We start from the raw sequence: 19,022 nt of genomic DNA, 5'->3' as shown, positions 1-19,022 counted from the left end.
ACGAGGCTGTTAGGTCGTAGCAGCGGGGCAGGGCACTCTGTACACTCCAAATTAAGTTACATCCCAGAGGGAGAGGAGGGTCTGGTTGCAGCAGCTTATGCATCCGACACAGCGGGCGCCATCTTGGCTCAACCATGTCTCTGTCTTCCTTGTGGAGCCAAATGTGCTTCACGTTATTAAAATGTATTGATTTTAGTGACAAGCCTCAGTTGCAAATCAAGAATCATCAGAGAGTGCTTTATGTGACCCAAATTAGCACCAAGAATAGCACTCCATCAGCACTCAATGGATGACAGTAAAAGGATGAAGGGCAGAGTTGCCCTACTAGGATTTACGTCTGTGACCTGCAGGTTGTGCTTAGCTCTCAGCAACAGCAGGTTAATGCACCCACTTCAGATATCTATCTTTGATTAGCCTAACAATTTCAGGCTCTAATCCGCCAAGGCCCAGCCTTTCACGCTTCTGAGATAGAGAAAACGGATACCGTTGAGTTGGTTAATGGTGACCTCTCTGTTATTTACAGCAGTACTTAGCCAGATTCAGTGGCACTTATATAACAAGCATTTGCAATGCAATAGGTCTCGCAGCATTAAAGTTTGAGTTACTGGCATTGTAAATGACAATGCGTTGCATTCATTTTTTTTTTAAATTTGCAATTGGTATATAAACATTGTTTGTGAATGGTTAGCTGTTGCTTATGCTAAGCAAAGTTGGCAGTAATATAGAGTGCTAGTCTTGCTTGTTATAAGCATGCTGATTTAAAGCACTCTGATACCTGTGGGTAAAGTTTGCGCCATATTAAAGTGAAAACTAATACATAACCCTACCTGTACCACGTCCACCAGACCATAAATAACGTGCAAAAAGAAAAGACCATTCACCATCTCCTTCTAGGAATGGGCTGCCCACTATGATCCCATACTGAAACCCCCAGCAGGCAATAAAAAATATAAAAACATCGGGGTGGAACACAAACGATATAAAATAATGGGTTAGGCATGTAAATACCAAAAGGTTTGGGGTAGATGGGGCGAGACCTACAATTTAACAATAATAATCCCGAGTAACAATTTAGTCCTGATTAGCATGACGATTGTGTGTTTGATGGTACCCAAGTAGACAAAATATTTAGAACATCGAACAGACCGGGAAGGCTTAAATTAAGGGGGTCTTGCTACAAGCAGGAGAGAGAGAACGGGGATGGAGCCCCCAAATATACTGTGAGAGTGGTCCGTTGCCAACGCTACCCGCACCCCATCTTTCTGTGCAGTACACACAACAGGCAGAGAACACTCATGCCTGCAGCGCCGAGGAGGGCGGGGGTGCTCGAGCAAGCCATCATGCCCGTGTGCACGCCAGGCAAATGTACATGTCGGTGATATTCTGTGTATGTGGAGAGTGGTTACTGCCCTGCCAGCTCCTGTGGCAGAAGTGGGTATACCCACAAGTCCGTGAGGCACGTAGTGCAGAAGTGAAGACATGGGGCGGCGAGGGGGGGCGTTCTTGGAAGCAATAACATGTGTGACCATTAACGGAGGAGGGGGAGAGTGGGCTTCCCATGGGTCTGTAACCCGGGCTGAGTGATGGCCCTGTCGGATGGGGGAGAAATGCAGAGGGGTGGACAGAGATACGGCTTCGGGGCATAAATTAATGAGTGGGTAATTATTGGGGGGTTTTAAAGCGCCGACTTGGCGCCTTTGGTCCTGTCGCTCCCCCCTCAGTCATGCATTCTGTCACTGGCCCCCGTCCTCCCGTCCTGTCCTATCTGCGCCCATCCCAGCCCTGCCTTTTGTTACAGTCTTGTCTGATGTCACTACCACTATCCTGCAGGCCGTCACTGGCACCCCTCCCTGTCCTGTGTACTAGCACTGCCCTCCAGTCTAGTCTGCCGTCCCTTTCCTTCCTGCTGTCACTGGCCTCTCTCAGGCCTCCCGCTGCCACTGACCCCCGGCTCCCCTCCCCCCCCGCCGGTCGGACACCCAGCCCTCCCGGGGATCGCATTCAGGGAGGACAGAGTGCTGTTGTCCTGGGAGACCGGTTTGTTGTCTGCAGGCCCAGGGTGGGCAGGGATGCCTGTGCCGGGAAGAGCATGAGGGGGCGGGAGGGCGTAAGGGGGGAGGTGAAGTTTCTTCGCCACTCTCCAAATCCTTCCCTCTGGCTCCTGCCAGCTGAGCTCGCCAATGAGCAGGCGGGACACGCGGAAGCGCCGAGTGCATACTGGGAGCTGTAGTTCTGCTGCCACACAAAGGGTCAGCGTCGCCCCGGAGTTAGCGGACCTGTCGCGGGAAGATCTGAAGGAAGGCGCAAATTCAGCTGGTGAGAGCTGAACGGCAGTGCTCGGGCACGGGGTCGGGAGTGGGCATTAATACCATTGCGGCCAACCCTGGGATCTGCAAGCCGGGTCAGAGGTGCATGTGCTGAGGCATCTGCGCACTGAGGACAGGGGCAGGATGGGGGTGCTCTGCTGTCATGGACCTAGCCAGGGTGTCTGCAGGCCCGGACTGTCATGCATTGGTTGAGTTCCTTGAAGAAACTGAAACCTACAAATCGCGCAGCATTCAGAAGCATGGCCGCGTCGGAAGCAGGAATAGACGTGCGCGTGCACTGCCGAAACCTGCCGTGGGGCGGGACTTCTGTTTTCTGCTGGAAGCCCACGGAGTGCCCGGCCAGAGGAGCAGTGGTGACGCGGGGCTCCCATGCCGAGGGAGAGCCCCACGGTGGCGGCTGATGTCCAGAGTTGCGCTGATGAGTGGGGCTTAGTTGTAGTGGGGGGTGGCGGCGGGGGAGGGGGGTTGTCTCTGTGCGCTGGTGTGTGTGCGCTTGTGTGTGTGTGTGCGCATGCGCTCTTGTGTGTGTGCGGCGGGGGGTGTCTCTGTATGTGTGCGCTAGTGTGTGTGTGCGTACGTGTATGCCTCTGCGTGTGTGCCTGTGTGTGTGTGCGCATGTCTCTGTGTGGGTGTGTCTGTGACCAGTCTGCCGGAATCGGAGCGCGTGGTTGTGTGCGCCACCCGCTCCGATCCGATCCTGGCATATTCGCGCGGCCAGGTTTTGTCTCCTAGAAAGCTGAGGCAGTGACGTCCAACGTTCACTGTGTCTGTAAGCGCGCACTACAAGGGAATTGTGGCCTGCTGAATGGAGCACGCGTTCTCGTGCGCGTGGCCCGTTCAAATCGCTTTCTTGGAGGGGAGATACGCGCGGCCAGGTCCTGTCTCCTGGAAAGCTGAGTCGCTGACAATAGGTCTATGGCGAGACAGCGCTTCGCGCTGTAAACGCCACGAGACCTAAAAAGCAATGGTAATACCAGCAGGTCTACCGTTGGTCACCGGCCTTTTGACAATTTTTGTTTTGTTTTGTCATGGTTTTTGAAAAAAGTTATTGTCAGGAAGCAGCAGGCCCCTCAATAAAATTTCAAAAATGGCTAAGGGCAAAAAAAAATCTGGTTTAAAAAAAGGACACATTACCATGGTACACTCGGCAGTGAAGTCAGTCCATGGCTGAAGTGAACTAATATTGATGCTAGCTGGAGTAGGTGGAAGAAAAATGTGAATGACACAGTGACAGTCTAATAGATGAAGTCTGGTTGAAAACCCTATAAGTAACTATGTTATGAATTTTAGTAAAATTAAAAAGTCTTGGCTAACACAGATCTAAAAAAATGAATTATTCTTGCATTGGCTGCTAGAATTGCTTTAGGAAACTATGCCAGAGTGAAGGGAAGAAAAGGAGAACGGAGAAAGGAAGGAAGGAAAGAAAGAAAACAAGAAGGAAGGCAGACAAAAAATGTAGGAAGAAGGGCAAAAAGGGAAGGAAAAAAGATAAAAAAGGAAGGAGGGAAAGGAGGGAGACAGAAAGGAGAAGAAGGAAGGAAAAATAGAAGAAAGGAGGGAAGAAGGAAAGAAGTCAAAAAGAAGGCAGAAGGAATGAAAAAAGGTTAGGCGGCAATAAAGAAAGAAAGAAAGAGGGCAAAAGAAGGGAGGAATGAAATTAAGGAAGTCAAAAAATGAAGGAAGAAAGAAGGCAATCAGATGGAAAAGAAAGAAGGCAGAAAGGAAAGAAAGTAGGAAAGAATGCAACACAGAGAGAAAGAGGGAAAGCATGAAAGAAAGAAGGCAAGAGAAAAACTAAGAAAACAAAGGCAGAAAAAGAAAAAAAGGAAAGAAGGACGGACCAAAGGGAAAAAAAATAGTCAAAAGAGTAAGAATGAAGTAAAGTGCGAAAGAAAGAAAGTAGGAAAGAATACAAAAAAGAAAGAAAGGCTTAAAGAACAGAAATAAAGAAAGAAGGAAGGAGAAAAGTAAAGAAGGCGATCCATAAAGATGAAAAAAAAAGGAAATAATTAAAGCCGGAAGAAACAGTAAAGAAGGCAAAAAAGAAAAAAGGAAAGCAGTAAAGGAAAAAGGGAAGAAGGGATAAAAGAAATAACGGAAGGAAGGAAAGAAAGAAAAAAGGAAAGTAGGCAAAGAAGTGAGAAGGAGGCAAAGAACTAATGAAAGCCAAAAGAGAAGAAAAGAAAGAGGAAAGTTGATAGAAGAAAAAGGAAGTGAAGGAGAATAGGAAATAATTATGAAAAAAGTAAAAAAGGAAAGAAAAATAAAGACAGAATAAAAGAAAAAGGCAAAAACAAAGGAAATTAGGAAAGGAAAGAAAGAAAAGAAGGAAAGAAAGAAAGAAAGAAAGAAAAAGAAGGTAAAAAATAAAAGAGGATGAAAGAAAGAATGAAAGAAAGGAAAGGCAAAAAAGAAAGAAAAAAGTAATGAAACAAATCAAGGAGGAAACAAAAGACAAAAAAGAAAGAAAGAAATAAGGGAAGAAGGAAGATGTAAAGCAGGAAGAAAAGAGGGTTCACGGTAGAAAATACCAGATACTAAAATCCAAATTATACCACCCCCCTCCCCCCCCCACTATGTTTAAATAAAACTATTACAAGTGTCCTGCAAATTAAACACACTCACTTCATATGTTTCATCTTATCACAACAGGCAACACTGGCACTAGAGGGAAATAATTTGTGTGTGGATGCCCAACTTGTGAAAGAGCAAAAGGCAGTCACTGCAAGTGATGCTAACCAGAGACATAAATAGGCTGACCCAGTGCCCCATGGTGTGTGCTTTAGTTGGCAGGAGCAAAATAGGAATGGTTCAACAACAGACCAATGGGAGAAGAGAGGTGGCTGAAATCTCCTTTAAGTAAGTATGGTGTATACATTATTTCAGTAGACCCAAAAATCAAAAGGTCTTGTGTAACAACTAACACAAGACTTAAAAAGAAGATTTTACAGTGGAAGAAATATAGGAAAAATTAAAATATGATATTTATGAAATACTTCTTTCAAATAATTGTGCATGAAATATTGTATGTCCAATACCTAGTGAAAATGACCAGTAATTTCTATCAGTCTCAGAAGAATGCTAGGTTGTGTCATTAATGTCAGAATTTTAAACTGCTGATCGTACACAGATCTCAGTAACATGCGCTAAACTGATTTAGCCACCTTACCACCCATAGTTAACAAAACAGGTGGCAGGGTAAGTCAGAAGGCACAATGAGATGCATCTGTTTTCAAATAAAATAATGTCACCCTGCATGGCTGGCCACTGGAGCCCAAAACAAGGTCAGTTGTTTCTCTCAGCTAACAGCTCACATTATTACTGATGTAGCTGGCTCTCACATTACTTTTCAGTAAGGTTGGGCTTGTCAACATGCCTTTTACGATAACAAGTTTGGTTTTCAGATTAGCCAACAAACACACAAAGAATCTCCATTGAAATTCATTATATGTAAATGTGTCTCATACATATTCATTGTAGATGACCTAAAAACGGGAATGCATTTTAATATTTGACCGATGAAGGGACCCTGTCCCAGATTTCAGTGCTATACATAGCAAACAAAGATGTAAAAAACTGAGGGGCATATTATCAAGAACAGAGTTAAAATTATCGCCGCTTTAGCGGCAGGGAACTGACTCTAAAGCAGCGATAATGGGCTTGATAATATGCCCTTGAGAATTCCAATAAAAGCCCATGTTCACACCAGAACATGGGTTTCCATGGGACTTCTCCAGGGCACATTATCGAGCCCATTATCGCCGCTTTAGCAGCAGTTTCCTGCCACTAAAGCGGTGATAATTTTAACGCCGTTTCTTGATAATATGCCCCTGCGTAGGCTAGGCGAATGTCCATAGTCTGTAGAGAATAGCAAGTTGTACAGCTCGGATGTACGGGTGGTATGAGGCGCTGGGACCAGACCTCCATGAGCGAGTGAGCCTTTATCAGGGGAGTGGCGGGATGGATTGGATCCTTGTTCATTTACATTTATTCTCATGGTTTGCTGAATCACAAAGGAAAAACACATGGTTCGCAGATGGAAGTCTAGTTGTCCACTTGTGAAAGGTTTCTACTGGGTTGAATTACAGCATGTGATTTTATTTGGAAAACAGCAAATATATGTCAAAATTCTGTTGGGTAAATACAACAAGCATTGGCAAATCCAAGAGGTCGGGAGTTGGGTGTCAGACTTTTGACTTTGCTAATTCTTGTTTTGTTCTCTCATGGTTTATGCAAGAGGTGATTGTTGGGGAAACTACTGGGCCCTCATCAATCTAAAAAACACTGAGTATAGGAAAAATATGTTTTGGTCTGAAAGGGCACACATTACCATAGGAGTCCCTGGTGCTAAAGAGAACTACTTTTTGTGCAGCTGCGCTCCTTGTTAACGGCAAGCATGTTGTGATTCTAGTGGCGGCTGCTACAGAACAGAAGTGGTGCGCTAGGGGGTCAGAAAAGACCACTTACCTGCAGGCGCCTGTCTTCTGTTCCTTTCGACTCTCTGCAGCGCCCAGACTCGCCTAATCCAATAATAGTATTACCAGCATAACAGCAGCGTCGTGATTGGTCTATATGGCCTGGTTTACTGCTCTGATAGAGCCTGGGCCTGTTCTCCACCCGGCTGTGCAACACAGCCGGGTAGAGAAATTCTAAGTGTCCATGTGGGTTTGACCATCCTAAGAGGTCCGGCCAAAAGGTCGTGCCCACTTATGCTGCTCACCACTTCACATCCCTGCTCACTGACAACAGCTCAGCCCCGGCCAGCCTTAAACTTGCTCAGTACTGAAAAATAAAATGATAATAACATTCTGTTATTATCATTTTATTTTCCCTTTTTGCACTGCTCAGAGAGCAGTGGGGCGATGCACCTTCGCCATGATGGAGGAGCTACCACTGTGTAATTCACAGTGAAGTCAGCCAATGGCTGAAGTGGGCTGAGGATGGAAGAAAAATGCGAATGACACAACATTAGACTTTTGGATGAAGCCAGACCTAAAAATAAACTGAAACGAATAGACCCCATTATACAACAAAAACAGTTAATTATGTTCAAAACCAGTTCCTGTGTGCATATGGTATTTTTTTTCCTGGTGGTTCATTAAATGTACTAAAGTAGGTGACCAGCAATTGAATGTAGTAGAATCCATTTGTTTGTACACGCAACTGGATTTTCCACCGAGGATGGTTATGTAATGACATAAAAAATGCCATTTTCTAAATGTTTTCTAAAATTTGGTGCAAACTGCAGGTATATTTCTTGATCACCAACGGCTTTGAACATTAGGTGCCAGATTACATTGCCAGTTAAATGAGCGTCCGACCAACATCATGCAGTAAAGGGGCCAGCCGATAGGTAGTTGTGGGTCCCGACCGCCAAATTAGGATCCAACCGCCGTGGAGGCAGTCGGAAACATGTCTCTTTACATTGAAGCTTGTGCTGCAGCCCAGAAAAGGGTCGCAGCACAAGCCCCAATGTCAAAGGGCATGCGTTTAAACATCCCTGCACCCTGTGGCAGACACCACGCGGTGACTGCCACACAATACAGGGATGTTTAGGGGGGTACAGGGCCCATAGTGGAGGACCATGAGGGACAGGGGTTCTGCTGGGGCACAAAAAAACCTTCATGCCAGCCTTTTCACGTCGGAAGAACGGACATGAAATGCCTGGTGGAAAGGTGGATCGCAATCCCCACGGCGGTGCCTCAGACGGCACCACCTCTATTGTGGGGAATGCGATTCGACCGACCGCATCGTAATGCGGCGGTCTGACGCATCTATAGATGTCAGTGGGACCGACATCGTGTCGGTCCCATCAACATTGTAATGAGGCCATAGGTTTTGTGCTTTTTAATGGGGGAAATGGATAGAAAATATCACTACTCTGACACAAAAACGATAACACCCGCAATAACACTCGCACAATATTGAGATTTATCAAATGGGCGCGAAATGTGGCCTGCCACCCCCTGCATTTGACAGCAGCTCAAATAAAAAATTGCAGCTCAAATAAGTAAAACGTAATTGTTCACGTTGTTTGTTTCCAGGTGCATTGAGGTGCAGGATGCAGCAGAAATATATAAATATAGATGAAAGCTGAAGATTCCAGGCCGATGTGCTCCTCCCAGGTCACCCTCAATGGATGCAAGTCTGCAGATCTGCATTCTCAAGGTATCGGTCGGGTCCCTGATGAGGAGCAGGGAAATGGGAGTGCGGTCACAGAAATCTTTTAGTGGGCTGTGCTGACAGAGAAAAAGACACGCTTAACAAATTGCCATTGTTTGGCAAAATATTGAACTTTCATGACAGCCATTTCTAAGGACGTGATAGGCCGTTTAAAAAAAAAATCTGGAGTTTTGACACAGCACTTTAGAAAATAGCAGCGCAAAGCAGAGAGTACATGCATTGTGAGAAGAGCAATGTAGCATAAAAACAACACCGGTAAGTCAGGATAATATTAAGGGGAAACAAATGTACTAGTGGGATAAAATGATTCCACAACTGGTTCTGTAAGACAACTAAATCTATGTAGTCCTGAGGCAAAGTAGTAGGTCTGTAAAGAGTAGCAGACTGACTTCTATGAGAAGGTGAGCCTGTAAAGATTTCTGAATGAGGACCACTGTTACATGAGTTGGGACTATCAAAGTTTCCTAGGAAGGCAGGCACAGCCAATAGGTCTCACCTATGTGAGTGCTATTGGCTTTGCTGATGTCTTTTAGTCATATTGTACAGTAGCGTGGCTGTTCAGCATGGCTCAGGGTTAGTGGCGTAAAGTAGGGTGGCATGGAGTGGAGTGGCGGGGAGTGGAGTGGCGTACAGTAGACTGATACAGAGTGGAATGGAGTAGCGCAGCGTTACGTAGAGTGGAGTGGCACAGAATGCCATAAAGTGGCAATGTGTTGAGTGGCATACTGTGGAGTAGCATGCATGAAATTAAGTGGTGTGGCGTAGAATAGGGTGGCGTAGAGCGGCACGGAGTGGAGTAGCGAAAAACTGGAGTGGAGTAGAATAGAGTGAAGTGGCATACAGTAGCATAGAGTGGAGAGGCACAGAGTGGTGAGGCATAGAATGGAGAGATGTAGAGTTGTATAGTTGGAAATGTAAGTAACTAACGCATACAATAGAGACTGCAGATAGTACAAAAGCAACATGAATAAAAAGCTTCATGCCTTTGTTAAAAGTTGGCATGCACAGTGCAATCCAGGAATAATACCGAAACGCTTATAAAAATGAAAAAAACAGTGCGTTGCAAAAACACGAGGAAGAACACATGTACTTGGTGTATGATTCAGGGAGGAGTTAACACAAGAAAGGAAGGGAAGCCTAAGGGAGCTAAGCAATTGAAAGATTGCAAACAAGAGTGACAGCGAAAACAAGTAATGGTATACTGTGGGTAGGTTGTAAGCCCACTGAATTGTAAACAATACTTCTCGCAGCATATGCTTCGTGTAGGTGAGACCTAAAAAAAAGCTTCTTCAGTTTCTCACCAAATGCGAAAAGGGATGAAATGCTGTAAAGAGAAGGAGGAAAGGAATTTCATACATTCAGAGCTCATTTGGGGAGGGGCTCAGTCAGACTTTAGCAGTTCTTTATTGGTAAAAATAATAAGTACAGGTGTTCAAACTTTTTCGTAGTCATTACCCATTTCCCCTGTGGCAGTGCCCACTTCCACCCACCACTCAGACAGATATTTTCTACCACTGGTACCACCCACTTCCACCGATCGTGCTACCCCGTGCACTACCTGAGTTTGACACATCCCACTGTTTCAGGGCTCTGGCCTGCTCTAACAGGGTATTCCTTTAATATGGGGACCTTTACTCTGGAATCCCCGGATGTACTCCAATGCAAGGCTCTTGCAGGTTCTGTAGGTGCAAGCAAACTTGCCTGTCCAGCCTCCTGTCATATTCTGCATATGGCATGAATTAAACAGCAGGGGATTTTCTTAGCACGGGCAGCGCTTTATAAAGCAACCAAAACATAAACAAGCATCAGTAATGCCAATAGATCTGGCTTATGACTGAAAGGGCCGCTTTAGTCAGTGGTGAGTTTAGGCACTTGATAAGTCACCACACATGCACTCTTTTACACAGCCTTGCACTCATGCATCAATTCACCCACCTCCTGACTCATTCCTTCATTCATCCACTCAATCATCCACACAACAGATATACAAACTTATCTTTATGTGCACTGGGAGCACTTTTCATTCATAATCACGGTGATATGTAGGATAATTTCACGTTTTGGACACCCTGAAACGTTTAGCTTGCCGTCACTTCAGGTTGTGTATGTTTTGATTTAGTGGAGGCAGAATTATGTTATTAGATATTCCATGGGTATATTGTGTGTAGATAGGTCTGAATTAGTTTTGTACTATGAAAATGAGAATGGATACGTGGATATGTTGGTTGTAAATAGTGTTTTTTGATATTTTAGTTATTGAATATTTTATGTCTAAGTGGAAGCCCCAGTCCTGATGAGGTCCGCAAGTTGATGGGCTGAAACGCGTCGACATTTTGTAAAAGGACACCTAATGAATTAAAATTCACTAACAGTTATAAACAGCAGTGGATAAAAAACAAGGATCGAATTGAGGATCTTGTAATACTGTGGTGATAAGGTGTACCTGATTAAATAGGAACGCTCTTTTGATAATATAGGATAGAGCATCCGGTAAAACAGTAGGGGCCATGAGAAATAATGAGTGAATTCATACCCTGTTTTTTCTATTTTTTCCATTGTTTCATTGTTTGTAAACAATTGTATATGTTGGTTGTATATGTGTGTAAATATGTATGTATTTATGTGTATCTTGTATGAAAAAAGCAAAGTAAAAATGAATATATGAAATATTTGAAAACAAAATAAAGCAAAGAAAAAGGAGACCTATCCAGAGAATAAATTAGTTATTGAGGTAATAATTGGTATTTGACATCTGAAAAACTGAAAGATTTTTTCCATAACATGAAATAGGTCCAGATAGGTAATTAATAAACCTATTTGAGCAAATTTGATTGAATTGGTCCCGCATCATCCTAGTTTGTTTTCTTCATGAATTTTCCCAGATGCTTTTAGGGTTATATAGGGAATTCCCTGTTGGATTATGCAATAGAAGTATAGAGGCTTGTGATGTCCAATACTATCAGACAGTAAGTGGGCTGCCATTCCAGCGTCTCTATCTGGCCGATGACATCCGTAGGTCCTTGATGTATGATTTTAAACCAAGGACTGCCTCAAATAGGAAATGATCTAAAAACCTGGAGAGATTTTCAGTGAGGATGCCCATCGAAGAGACTATTGGTCGCCCAGGTGGTTTGTCTTTATCTTTATGCACCTTTGGAAGGTGGTAAAAGGTGGGTAGGATTGGGTTAGTCGTTCTTAAAAATAAATACTCATCCAGATCCAGCATTTGTTTGTCATGCCTTTTTTTTATTAGTGTATGGATTTGTTGGATACTCTCATGGTATCTTTCCATTGATGTCAATTCATAACAGTTCCGATCCCTCAGTTGCCGCAGGGCTTCTTCTACGTACTGTTCTCGGGATAGTAGGACAATGTTCCCCTCTTTGTCCGAGGGTTTACATATAATAGATTTGTTTTCTTCAAGATTTCTTATTGCCATTCCCTGCGCCCTAGTTAAGTTGTCCTGTTTTTTAGACGGTTTTTTATTCTCCCTAAATAAAATTAAATCCTTAATGACCAAATCAAAGAAGGTATCTATGGCATCGTACGGCATCTGTGGTAAAAACTGGGATGGTCATTTTAAACCACTTCTTGGTGCTTCTTGCTCCACCTCCACTCGCCTAGTTCTTTGGTTTAGTGTCGTCACCGGTTGAATATCTTCCATAGAACCCTCCTGACGTAAATCTTCCAACATTTCCAGAGCTGTCAGATCATTGACAGTAAGTAAATCCGTGTCCTTATTCCTTAACTTAAGGAATCTCGCTTCTTTTGTTGTTGGTCTTATTTTATGACATTTTTGCAACTTTAGTTTGCGGACTAACTTAAACAAGTCAATCCTTGTTTGGGTGAATCAGAATCAGAAAAGACTTTATTATACGTTTTTTGTAGCAAGAAAAAAAACATAAAAGCAATTATTGCAAATACAATTCAGTTTTACATTTTAAAATAAATATTTGATATACATAATATGTTAAAAATTGATGCCAATCTTATATCTCCCGAGAAGAGTTAGATGTACAATATGAGTTAGTGCCACAATTTAATAATCATAATTTTCAGTTAATGGTTTGTACACAATCAGTATAAAACACACAGTATAGCGTACCAGTTTAAGACCTAGTTTCATTATAAGTTAGAACGATGTCGAAAAATACATTTCAAGAATCTAACAATGTGCCTCGATATGCCCTCCACTTCCAGAAATTGTAAATAAATCAAGGCCGGGCGGCATCTTCTAATGCCCATGAATTGTAGTATTGGCAGCAACCAGGTCTTTCTGTGTTCCGTATAAAATTTAAAAAAAAACAGGGTGTGAATTGTTGCCTGCACCGAGGTGTCATCACAAGGGCATGGTGGTAATTCTGGAGCCCAATTTTTGGGCTGTGGGAAGGCAACCAGACGGTGGAAGACATTTAGCCTAAATCTAACCAGAAGAAATCTTTCAAATACAGTGAAGTTTTGGGTTAGGTATGGCTGAATGGAGAAGGTGGTTTGAATGGCTATGGACTGTTGAACAGATGGTTTAACAATTTCTTTCGCAAATCTTAATTCATCTAAGTGTGCTAAGCACATAACCTTCAGTGACTTCCTTGTTAAAGACCGGATAGAAGAGGGAACGGAATAATGTTTTTCCAGGCTTAGGTCGATTAGGAAGCGTTTTACATATACCAACCAGCCAATTTTATGGCACTGATCGAGAGACATACAATCTAGAATAATACCCTGGGTTAAAACATTTTTATCTGTTGACCAAATACGGTGCCACAGGAGGAGTGGTTCCATTTTTACTAAATCAGTCAAATAGGGCATACCCAGCTCAATGTGGCAAGAATACATGGAGGTGGTCTCTAGCAAGAACCTCAGAAAAGCATTTTCCACAGATTGTAGGACATTATTTTTTTACGTACCCCCAGAGACCTGCCCCGTACAAAGCAACGGATTGGCATTTAGCCTTGTATATCTGGAGGAGTTCTAATGGGGGTCTTTTACCCAATTTTTTCGAAAAATTTACCAGGGCGGTTGTTGATCTCATTAAGAGAAGTTTTCTTGACTCGATGGCCGGTTTCCAGTTGAGTCTATTATCCATAATGATGCCTAAGTATGGATACTGGTCTGTGGAATCTAATTTCTCCTTTCCTGGGTAGATATTAGTTTGCTTTTTTTCCCAGGACCTACTGTCATAGTAAAGTTTTTTTGATGTTTATGCATAGGTCTAGGTTATTCATAAATTCTGCGTACCTATTTAGTGACTTCTGGAGTTTGAGGGGCGTTCTGGCGAGTATCACCGCATCGTCGGCATAGAGAAGAGCGGGAATAGGTCGATTTTTTTACTAAAGGAAGGTCCCGGCTCCCAGTGATCATTGCCCTCTCCAGCCCTTTGGTATAGAGCGTGAAGAGGAATGGGGCCAGGACACATCCTTGTCTCACTCCTCTCTCTATTCCAAAATTCAGCAATGGTTCTCCCACTGCCATTTCCGCTAGAATGCCCCAGAGTTTATTATGGGCTACGCAGTCAAAGGCAGCTGATAGGTCTACATAGACCAGGTAAACCGAGCCTCACTTCGCGCTAGCATATTTTCCTAGGAGCAGTGCCAGATTTAGTGCTTGGTCTATCGTCCCCAGGCCTTCTCGAAACCCAAATTGAAGGTCCGAGAGGATCTCTCCATCTTCCGCCCACTGCTGGAGGCGTTTGAGGATGACACTGCCCGCCACCTATCCCAAGGAGTCCAGCAGTGAGATTGGGCGATAGCAAGATACCTCCTGACGGTCCCCCTTTTTAAAGATGGGGACCATAATTGACTTGGACCATGAGTCCAGTAGCCCCACCTCACAGGAAGCCTTAAATACTCTTGTCACCAGTGGGGCCCATAGATCTAAATTAGACTTAAAAAAGTCTACTGGGACCCCATCCGGTCCTGGTGCCTTTCTATTCTTACTAGATGTAAGGGCAATGAGAACCTCTTCAATCAATGTATTCCATGCGATTGTGTGGGCAGAATGTCAGTCGCAGTTTCAATACCAATTCTTCCGTGGTAATTAGGACTTTCGAAGATAGATTCATTATGGTCTTCTTCCCCTACCATCTTCTTCCTCTTTTGCTGCGAGTCACTCTGGTTGATTGATTGGGCTTGGCCCTTCCTCTTCCAGCCGCCCCTTCTGGTTTGCCTTCTTCCTCTGGAGGCTTGCTCTTGCCCCCTCTTAGCCACGATTGGCAGATGATGTTGAACTCCTGTTAAAAAGGAGCTTTCTGTGGTCTTCCAGATGGGCTCGCTGTTTCCTCTCCCGATTGTTCTCTTTCCGTGCTATCGGATTCGGAGGTTTCTACCCTGAGTGGTCGTTCATTGGTGTGTATCTTGCTCATATTCACCAATTCCTAGCATGGTTGGTCGTACCTTTTCGCAAAGGTCAGGACTCTCCCCATTGCATAGTCCCTTTCATCTCGATCAAATTTCTCTTGCTTTTGCTGTTTGATCTTTATTTCGTATTTAGCAAGCTGCTTTTTCATAGCCTTTCTTAGACGTTCTTGTTGTTCTTTGTCCGTATTTTGTTGTAATTCTTCCTCCATAGTCACGATTTCTTTAAGGGCTTTGTCCCTATCACTCCAGTCAAATTGTACTAGAATTTCCAACATGCCTTTACATGACAGAGCTGTATGTGCCGCCCATGCCTGCAACAACATTGGATCAGGGTTCTCATATGCTGGAACGGTATAAACACGTAAACCTCTGGGGACACTTTCCACCTCTATATAGCTTTGTAAAGAGGTGGCCTCCCACCATTTACGTACTTCCCTCTCATACAGTCTTTCCAATTTGATGTACTGAATTGCCAGTGTGTTCGGAATATCACTAGTTGTTTTGGTTTCAGCAAATGTTGCATCCGGCTTCTTTTTTTTAAACATACCAGCCACCTCCTCCCTGTGCTCTGTTACGTTAAACATTGTTCAATATTCGTTTAGGACGTGGTGCTCCAATCCCGGGCTCCACCTCCTTCAATCACCGGTATTCTGACTCCATCCCTCGCCCTGTCACAGCCACAGTTCAAAAAGCGTATAAAATCGTTGGGGCTTACCCGAGTGTCAGTGGTTCAGCCCAAGCGCTAGCGGATCACTGGTTCCTCTGGAAAGTGAACTCCTCCACTATTCCTTTAATGTTCCGTGAAGGTGCTCTCGCAAGTAATTTTCTCGCTCCAATTACACCATACAGCGAGTCACTCGAGAGGCGGGTGCTGTTCTGCGGTGTTGTCCCGCATAAATATCCAAGCTTCACAATCCTTTCTATTCCCAGAAAGGAAGACAGCACTCACGTTACTTTTGTATTAGCGGTATTTATTCTTCAAACAAACAGATGTGTTTCGGAGAAACTCCTTCCTCGGTGTCAACACATAACGCGCTGCGCGGCACCATTTAAACTAATTTACATTTCGCTATGGAACTCGATAAGGGCCAGCCTCTTCGCTACATAGCCCGCGCAATCTTGAAAGTATATACTTCCCAACTTTTTGACCATACCACAGGTACAAGCAAAAACGTATTGCAGCAATTCATTTAAACCCGACATTAGATTTTATGTATAATAGATTGCAAACTGTGTTTAACTGGAAATGCATTTAATCTTGCCGTGGATCGGCAATTGCAACCTCTATCATGAGGTTGCTTCGCCCCTCGATATTCCATATTCCTTGTAGCCATGAATCGGCATTATTATGATATGGTTCAGTTCTAAAAACCGGAATCCATTAATACCACAATTGTTCCACCCTACAAGGGAATAATCCCGAACAATCTGAAAAAATCTAGAAAACCCTATTAAATCTAGTTACCCAAATGCACTGCCAATTCCTCCCCTTTGTTCAATCCATTTGGGGACTTGGTTTGCAGATCCACGATGTACTGGGATTCTAACCTTCTTAAATTTAAGGTTCTGCAATGCTCGGAATCACGAGCTTGGTAAAGAAAGAAGGGGACCTTGGCTGCTGGTAGATATTGGCGTGCAGTGCAGCAGCTTCCGCATCACTTGGACCCATTGGGGTTAGACATTTTTCAATATTTTATTGTGGCAGAAATTATTAACACAGAGCAAGCGGCACCCACTAGAGTTTTGACAATGGAACTACAAGGACTATGGCAGCATATTAAATGGTCTACGAAAACCATAAGGCTAATCTGCTTACGCCCACTGGGACGGGACTTGTATATCTAATTAAATCAGCTGTTCCAAGTAACGCTTGCTATCTCCGTTTGTGAAGCCAATGATCAAGAGCACGCTGTGCTCGAAACGCATTTGGTAAGTTACAGGTAGCAAGTGAAGGGGAGGCCTGACATTGCTGCTGCCGGTGGTATTTGTGTATTCAACCCCTTCGTGTGGCATCTTCAGTGGGACAACTCTCTTTTTCTTTGAGATATATATATATATATATATATATATATATATATATATATTCACTGAAAAAAACATAGGTTATAGACCATATATAGTTAGGAATTAGCATTTACAAAACCTTATTTTACTCACACAAAACCATTGAAATTCGCATATATAGTTAGTTGCACTAACTATATATCGCGCACCCGCAATCCACTGCTGATCATGTCACATATTACATCATTCATGACATGGTCAGTGACATCACTGATGACATCACTGATGACATCTCAAATGACATCACTGATGACATCACTGATGACATCTCAAATGACATCACTGATGACATCACTGATGACATCACTGATGAGATCACTGGTGACATCTCAAATGACATCACTGATGACATCACTGATGATATCACTGATGACATCTCAAATGACATCACTGATGACATCTCATTTGACATTACTGATCACATCACTGATGACATCATTCATGTGATAATACGATGAACCTCTTCAGACTCTAATATAACCTTAGATACACTCAGTGTAAACAGACACTCACAGACTGTCACTCATCCATGGAGTTACTCACACACCTAGTCAGTCATGCAAAGAATCAATCACACCTCCATTTCCTCAACTATACAGTTATACACACCTTACTTATTCAAACATATACTAACACATATTTACTCTCTTATACAATCCCTGATACAAGTTCACAATGATCTATACAGCCACTCACACATTCACTGGCTCTTATGCACAGTTATTTATATATGTCAACTCTCACATGTACTGTGTTTTACATATGTACTTACTTTGACATGTAGCACTGAGATATCCATTCACTCACCAATACACTCATGCACACAGTCAACCGCCCATACAGCTGTTTCCACATGCACTTTTGAACCCATACATCTAGTGAATCAACTGCTCAGACATCTATGCACAGAGTCATACACCTCCCAGCCACCCACACACACACTCAGTCTCCCATACAAATACTTGGGCAACCAATCAATAACCCATATAGTTACTCATATAGCTACTGATCAACACATGCAGCAGTTTACAGAACAACAGACATAATGATGCACAAATTAAGACAGTTTAGTCACTAACCCATGCACTCAGTGAGACACATTTAATCACTCACTCATACAGTCAGTCATGCACCTACTAAATCCTTCATCCAGACACTTATACATCCACTCATTCTTCAATATGTAAGACATATTTTAACTTTACAGAAACATACAGTCGCTGGATGTTGTCATCAGTGATGTCATCAGTGATGTCATTTGAGATGTCATCAGTGATGTCATCAGTGATGTCACTGACCATGTCATGAATGATGTAATATGTGACATGATCAGCAGTGGATTGCGGGTGCGCGATATATAGTTAGTGCAACTAACTATATATGCGAATTTCAATGGTTTTGTGTGAGTAAAATAAGGTTTTGTAAATGCTAATTCCTAACTATATATGGTCTATAACCTATGGTTTTTTCAGTGAATTTTCAAGGTTTTGTAAATGCTAATTCCTAACTATATATGGTCTATAACCTATGGTTTTTTCAGTGAATTTCAATGGTTTTTTAATAGCAAATATCAAAAGCTGTAAAATGTATTCTTCTTTTAAAGGAAAAATATATTTTGTATGTATTTAATATAATTTTTTTATGTATATACATTTTTTGAGGGAACGAATTTATCAACTATCATGCTGAAGAAGAGTGTGGGGAAAAAAAACAAAGAGGAGGACTAAGAGGAAAGAACAATCAGTTCAAAAATACAATTGCTTTAAAGCATGAAGTGCTTTTCCACACACTTACATTTAAATAACCCATATTAGAACATACAAAATATCTACAGAGGAGACGGTGTACATTGAATTTTAGACTCTTCATTGGTAACTACATGTTGGTACTTACATCACCCACACAACACAACAGCTCTATTCAGAGCTACCCTACCTCAAAAGCACTCTAAAATATTATTTTAATATTTCCCTTGGTTTTCCCCTTGTTGCGCTTTCCGGAACGCTACCCGGTGGGCCTCCTCAGCCACCCTCAGAAAACCTAGGGGGTCAGGATATGTCTCCCGTGCCCCCTTATACCCATTCCCAACATT

Source organism: Lissotriton helveticus, chromosome 9, assembly GCF_964261635.1.
Source record: "Lissotriton helveticus chromosome 9, aLisHel1.1, whole genome shotgun sequence".
In the NCBI taxonomy this organism is placed as follows: Eukaryota; Metazoa; Chordata; class Amphibia; order Caudata; family Salamandridae; genus Lissotriton; species Lissotriton helveticus.
The sequence above is the reverse complement of the archived record's forward strand: the minus strand, read 5'-3'. Positions refer to the sequence as shown.